The following is a 7,507-nucleotide window of genomic DNA, read 5'->3' as shown; positions in this document are numbered from 1 at the left end:
TAAATAATTAGAAATAAAATAAATAATTTTTTGTTGTAAGTAGAAACAAAACAAAACAAATAAAGCAAAAGAGAAAAAAAAACACGAGCCATCAACTCCATAACCGCCATATCTGGGATAGAGAAGGGCGATCCCTTGGAGTGGGATTCACATACAGTTGCCCGTAACATCTACCATTCGAGCCTAGCAGGTGGAAATCGGATCTGTCAACAGTGTCAAAGCGGCAAATAGCAGGCGGAGGAGAAGCCACCGATGTCATGTGTAGATCCCTTCTAGGTCTTGCGGATCGTGCTATTACAACAATTTGGTTGGTTGATCCCAAAAAAAAGGAATTTGGTTGGTTTTCTTGAAGCCCTAGCTTGTTGTGCCGTCCTATTCTCTCAATGCAATTTAGCAAATGCTACTACAGTACAGTAAAGGGCACAAAGAAAAAGCACGCAGTGAAGGAAAATACCTCCATATCAAAGCTGCTACTTATCTTGTTGGTTATCAGGATGTGGATATGTAGAATTTTCTCTAGCCACGGCAACAGACATGCATTCATCGAGGGGGTTCACTACAGAACAAAATAAATGCTGACGTTAGTTGTTGAGGGTACGTTTGACATCCCTGAGAGACTAGATAATGAAAAGATGAATCGTCAAACCTGGATGAACAAAGACGCTACCAAGTGGATGAATCTGATGGCCTGTCCTCCCTTGAAGATCATGCGTCCTCCCTTGAAGGCGCCACTAGGGCCATGCACGCCTCATACACCGCCGCCGACGTGTTGTAGTGATGAGGTATCGTGCAGGATCTGACATAGGATCACCTTCAGGCAAGATGAATAGGTCTTCAGGGGAACGACGGCAGCTGCGGCGCCATGGCCGGGACTGGTGACGACGGCGGCGGCGAGCGAGCGGGAGGGTGGCGACGGCTGCGTGCGAGTGGGAGGCCGGAGGATCACCACTCATTGTGCTCGACATATCACTACAAGAAACCTGTTAATCCATGACGGATTTCTAATGACATTTTTGGAAACTCTCATTGATGACCTGGTAAAACCCCACAAGCCCGGTGAAAGCCCGCTAAAGCCCGTCTAACCGTTCCCGTATAAAAACTTAACCCTAAATTCCCTCCTCGGCCCCTGCATCGGATCCCACAGCACGTCGCCACCCCTCGTCCCTCCCACAGCTCGTAAACCTTAATAAAATAAAATAAAATAAACTATAGTAACTACAATAAATAAACCTTAATAAATTAAGTAAAAATAGCAGCAGTAAAATAAATAAAAATAGCAGCAGTAAAATAAATAAAAATAAAATAATTAAAGTAAAATACATAAGTAATTAGAAATAAAATAAATAAGTTTTTTGTTGTAAGTAGAAACAAAACAAAACAAATAAATAAAAAGAGAAAAAAAACAGAGGAAAAAAATTATGCGACCTACTGGGCCACCACGGCCTGAATACGACTAGAAACCCATCCATGGGCCAGGATTCAGGCCCGCAGAAGGCCCAGTGGGCCCCACAGGCAAAGAGAACAGTTAGGCCTAAAAGCCTGCAGTTGAGAGTAGTTCGAGAGGGTGGGCGCAGCAGCGCTTATAAACCACTCTCGAGCTCTCTCAACTAGCGAGGTGGGACTAAACTTTTGACGCGGGGCAGCACAAGGACTTTGGTCCTGGTTGGTGCCACCAACCGGGACTAAAGGGGGCATTGGTCCCGGTTCGTGGCACCAACCGGGACCAAAGGCCTTTAGTCCCGGTTGGTGCCACCAACCGGGACAAATGAGTTCCCTATATATACCGCATCGCCACAGCAGAGCACTCCAGGGTGCTCTGTTTTTTCTGGCCGGCGAGGGGAGGGCATTTGGGTGCTCTAGCTCACCTCCTATGCACATGAGGTGTTCGATGAAATGTCTGAGCCACACTAGTTAATCTTTGTCCTCTCGAAACTCGACCTCCGAGCTCCATTTTCCCCGAGATTTGTCTAGGTTTAGCGGTCCGTCACGTCCCGTCCCCGTCTTCACCGCCATCGATCGCCCGCGCCGATCTCGTCGCCAGCACCACCGTGGTGAGCCCCTTGTTCATATCTTCTTTCTGAAAGGAAAAAATTCTTACTTTAGATAGTTACTTGTCTAATTTTGTTACTTTTATTATTCCTTCTTATTACATAGTGCGATGGTTTTGGTATCCGCCCCCGTCGGCCCTCGTCCTGTCTATGATTCGGATGTGGTATATATTATCTTTTTATAACTATTTGGTTCATTTATTGTTTATGACAAATATACCGACCAACGTGACATAGATTTTATTTATCTAGGAGGTGGTTGAACCGGAAATTCTAACCGACCCTATTGTCGAGAGGTTAAATTTAGTTGAAGAAGAAAACAATTACTTGAAGGAAAAAATAAAAAAAATTGAGGAGGAGAAGATGATATTGGAGTTGCATGTTGCGGATGTCGTCGATAATCACAAGATCAAGATGGATGCAATGCGCTTGAAGATTAGAAAGATTAGAAAATATGCCATTCATACCGAGGCTTGGTATCATTATGCCGTTGGATCAATTGTTACCTTGGTTGCGATTATGATCGCATTTGTTTTCGCATTGAAATGTTTTACATAGTTTCAATGTATGGTTTAATTAATTAGATGCTCTGGAGAGCTATATATATGTTGTTAGATGAGAACTATGTATGTACTTTGGTTCTAATGTCATGATGAACTTCTATTAATTTGGTCACTTAATTATCTATTCATGATGTTCTGTAATGGTTTTTGACACACTTAATTATATATAATGCACGCAGATGAACCGGCAATGGATGTACGGTGACAGACACACCTCCGAGTACATTAAGGGTGTGCATGATTTTCTCGAAGTGGCTGAGGCAAACAAGCATAATGGTTTTATGTGTTGTCCATGCCCTATATGTGGGAATACGAAGTCTTACTCTGACCGAAAAATCCTTCACACCCACCTGCTTTACAAGGGTTTCATGCCACACTATAATGTTTGGACGAGGCACGGAGAAATAGGGGTTATGATGGAAGACGGCGAAGAAGAAGAGGACGATGACAACTATGTGCCCCCTGAATACGGTGATGCTGCAACGGGGGAAGCTGCTGAAGATCAAGAGGAACCAGACGATGTGCCCAATGATGCTGCAAGGGGGGAAGCTGCTGAAGATCAAGAGGAACCAGTGCCCGATGAGGATGATCTCCGCCGGGTCATAGTCGATGCAAGGACGCAATGCGAAAGTCAAAAGGAGAAGCTGAAGTTTGATCGCATGTTAGAGGATCACAAAAAAGGGTTGTACCCTAATTGCGAAGATGGCAACACAAAGCTCGGTACCGTACTGGAATTGCTGCAGTGGAAGGCAGAGAATGCTGTGCCTGACAAAGAATTTGAGAAGCTATTGAAAATATTGAAGAAGAAGCTTCCAAAGGATAACGAATTGCCCGACAGTACATACGCAGCAAAGAAGGTCGTATGCCCTCTAGGATTGGAGGTGCAGAAGATACATGCATGCCCTAATGACTGCATCCTCTACCGCGGTGCGTACAAGGATCTGAACGCATGCCCGGTATGCGGTGCATTGCGGTATAAGATCAGACAAGATGACCCTGGTGATGTTGACGGCGAGCCCCCAAGGAAGAGGGTTCCTACGAAGGTGATGTGGTATGCTCCTATAATACCACGGTTGAAACATCTGTTCAGAAACGAAGAGCATGCCAAGTTGATGCGATGGCACAGTGAGGACCGTAAGAAAGACGGGAAGTTGAGAGCACCCGCTGACGGGTCGCACTGGAGAAAAATCAAGAGAAAGTACTGGGCTGAGTTTGCAGCTGACCCAAGGAATATATGGTTTGGTTTAAGCGCGGATGGCATTAATCCTTTCGGGGAGCAGAGCAGCAATCACAGCACCTGGCCCGTGACTCTATGTATGTATAACCTTCCTCCTTGGATGTGCATGAAGCGGAAGTTCATTATGATGCCAGTTCTCATCCAAGGCCCTAAGCAACCCGGCAACGACATTGATGTGTACCTAAGGCCATTAGTTGAAGAACTTTTACAGCTGTGGAATGGAAACGGTGTACGTACGTGGGATGAGCACAAACAGGAGGAATTTAACCTGCACGCGTTGCTGTTTCTAACCATCAACGATTGGCCCGCTCTCAGTAACCTTTCAGGACAGACAAACAAGGGATACCACGCATGCACGCACTGTTTAGATGACACTGAAAGTATATACCTGGACAAAAGCAGGAAGAATGTGTACCTGGGCCATCGTCGATTTCTTCCGACCAACCATCAATGTCGAAAGAAAGGCAAGCATTTCAAAGGCGAGGCAGATCACCGGAAGAAGCCCGCCATGCGTACCGGTGATCACGTACTTGCTATGGTCAATGATTTACACGTAATCTTTGGAAAGGGTCCCGGCGGACTAGCTGTTCCGAATGACGCTGAGGGACACGCACCCATGTGGAAGAAGAAATCTATATTTTGGGACCTACCCTACTGGAAAGAGCTAGAGGTCCGCTCTTCAATCGACGTGATGCACGTGACGAAGAACCTTTGCGTGAACCTGCTAGGCTTCTTGGGCGTGTATGGGAAGACAAAAGATACACCTGAGGCACGGGAGGACCTGCAACGTTTGCACGAAAAAGACGGCATGCCTCCGAAGCAGTATGAAGGTCCTGCCAGCTACGCTCTTACGAAAGAAGAGAAAGAAATCTTCTTTGAATGCCTGCTCAGTATGAAGGTCCCGACTGGCTTCTCGTCGAATATAAAGGGAATAATAAATATGCCAGAGAAAAAGTTCCAGAACCTAAAGTCTCATGACTGCCACGTGATTATGACGCAATTGCTTCCGGTTGCATTGAGGGGGCTTCTACCGGAAAACGTCCGATTAGCCATTGTGAAGCTATGTGCATTCCTCAATGCAATCTCTCAGAAGGTGATCGATCCAGAAATCATACCAAGGCTAAGGAGTGATGTGGCGCAATGTCTTGTCAGTTTCGAGCTGGTGTTCCCACCATCCTTCTTCAATATCATGACGCACGTCCTAGTTCATCTAGTCGACGAGATTGTCATTCTGGGCCCGTATTTCTACACAATATGTTCCCCTTTGAGAGGTTCATGGGAGTCCTAAAGAAATATGTTCGCAACCGCGCTAGGCCAGAAGGAAGCATCTCCATGGGCCATCAAACAGAGGATGTCATTGGGTTTTGTGTTGACTTCATTCCTAGCCTTAAGAAGATAGGTCTCCCTAAATCGTGGTATGAGGGGAGACTGAATGGAAAAGGCACGCTTGGAGGGGGGACTCAATAATATGCAGGGACGGATATTCTTGGTCTCAAACACACTACACAGTTCTACAGAACTCTACCTTGGTGACCCCGTATGTCGATGAACACAAGAACAGTCTGCGCTCCAAACACCCGGAGCAGTGTGACGACTGGATTACATGTGAACACATCAGGACTTTCAGCAGTTGGTTGGAAACACGTCTCAGAGGTGACACCACTGTTTGTGATGAGTTGTACTCGTTGTCCAGGGGACCATCTTCGACTGTATTGACTTACAAAGGATACGAGATAAATGGGAATACATTTTACACGGTTGCGCAAGATCAAAAGAGCACCAACCAAAACAACGGTGTCCGCTTTGATGCAGCAACCGAGAGGGGAAAGGACACATATTATGGTTACATAATGGACATATGGGAACTTGACTACGGACATGATTTTAAGGTCCCTTTGTTTAAGTGCAAATGGGTCAATCTGTCAGGAGGCGGGGTACAGGTAGACCCACAGTACGGAATGACAACAGTGGATCTGAACAATCTTGGGTACACTGACGAACCGTTCGTCCTAGCCAATGATGTGGCACAGGTTATCTATGTGAAGGACATGTCTACCAGACCGAGGAAAAGAAAAGATAAGGAAGCGAATACATCATACGATGAGCCAAAGCGCCACATAGTTCTTTCAGGAAAAAGGGACATTGTGGGAGTGGAGGGCAAGACAGACATGTCTGAAGATTATGAAAAGTTTCATGAAATTCCTCCCTTCAAAGTCAAGGCTGACCCAAGCATCCTGATAAACGATGAAGATTATCCATGGTTACGGCGCAATAAGCAAATGACACAAGCGAAGAAAAAGTGAAGACTTTCTCCCGCAACTATTATGATGATACCATGCCAACTTTGTAATAGACGAGTATGATACCATTGTCTGTTTTGTACAAGAAGTGCATCTAGTTTTTGCCGTAACCCTCTCAACTTTCTTGCACATGCTATGTGGATGAAATGATGATACCATGCCAACTTTCAACCTTTTCAGAGTTCATTTGAAATGCTTTTCAATTTTAGGGTCTTATAGCTCAAAATAATTAGTAAATGCATGAAAAATAACAGGCCAAAAATTAAAAATTATGCCACCTACTGGGCCACCACGGCCTGAATACGATTAGAAACCCATCCATGGGCCAGGATTCAGGCCCGCAGAAGGCCTAGTAGGCCCACAGGCATGTACAGAGAGGTTAGGCCCATAAGCCTGCTTTAGAGAGGAGCTCGACAGCTCAGGTGCACCGCACCTTATAAACAGGTGCGGCTCTCTCTTAGCTAGCAAGGTGGGCCTAAACTCACCACCACGCCGCTGTGCAAGGCCATTGGTCCCGGTTGGTGGCACGAACCGGGACCAATTCCACCCTTTGGTCCCTGTTGGTGCCACGAACCGGTACTAATGAGGCTGTGGCCCCACGAGCACCTTTAGTACCTGTTCGTGGCACGAACCGGTACTAGAGTTTCTTACTAAGCAGTTTTTTAGTCCCACCTCGCTAGCTGAGAGGCATTAGGAGTGGTTTATAAGCCCTGAGTGCAGAGACGATGAAGAAGAGGCGCAATGCTCACGTTGCTTAGCTTCGAGCCTTGAGGAATAAGGTAGACTGCATCGAGCTATGTGCAGTGCAGTCTACACTATTCCGAAAGGCTTGAAGCAAATCAACGAGCATTGCGCCTCTTTTTTATTTTTAATAACTTATTACAACTCCGGACTTCTTGTGTTCCGACAAAATAAAATAAACTTTAATAAAATTTATGAAACTAAAATTAACAAAGTATTTTCTGTTCAAAACATTATAAGAAATCTCTATTATTATTGAAACTAAAATCATATAAAATTGATGCAACTAAAATTATCGAAGTATTTTCTGTTCAAAATCATTAAAAGCAGAAAGAATTTTCATAAAGAAATTTTTTTGATAGAAACTTTAATAGCAAAAAGAATTATCATAAAGTAAAATAAATAAGTAATTCGAAACAAAATAAAATAAAATAAATAAGTTTTTTGTTGTAAGTAGAAAAAAAACAAAATAAATATAGCAAAAAAGAAAACAAAAAAACTAAATACAGCAAAAAGAATTTTCATAAAGAACTAATGGCACTAATAGAAAATTTATATTTTTTCTAAAACTAATGGCACTAACAGACAGTTTATAATTTTGCTGACCTAAAAGCAAAA

At 44.3% G+C, this 7,507-nt stretch overlaps 1 pseudogene; it reads left to right on the top strand.

Moving 5' to 3' along the window:
* The window catches only part of LOC123142799 (uncharacterized), a 23,475-nt pseudogene that overhangs the window by 2,367 nt on the left and 13,601 nt on the right, over positions 1–7,507 (top strand).

Source organism: Triticum aestivum, chromosome 6D (assembly GCF_018294505.1).
Source record: "Triticum aestivum cultivar Chinese Spring chromosome 6D, IWGSC CS RefSeq v2.1, whole genome shotgun sequence".
Lineage (NCBI taxonomy): Eukaryota > Viridiplantae > Streptophyta > Magnoliopsida > Poales > Poaceae > Triticum > Triticum aestivum.
The sequence above is the reverse complement of the archived record's forward strand: the minus strand, read 5'-3'. Positions and strand labels throughout refer to the sequence as shown.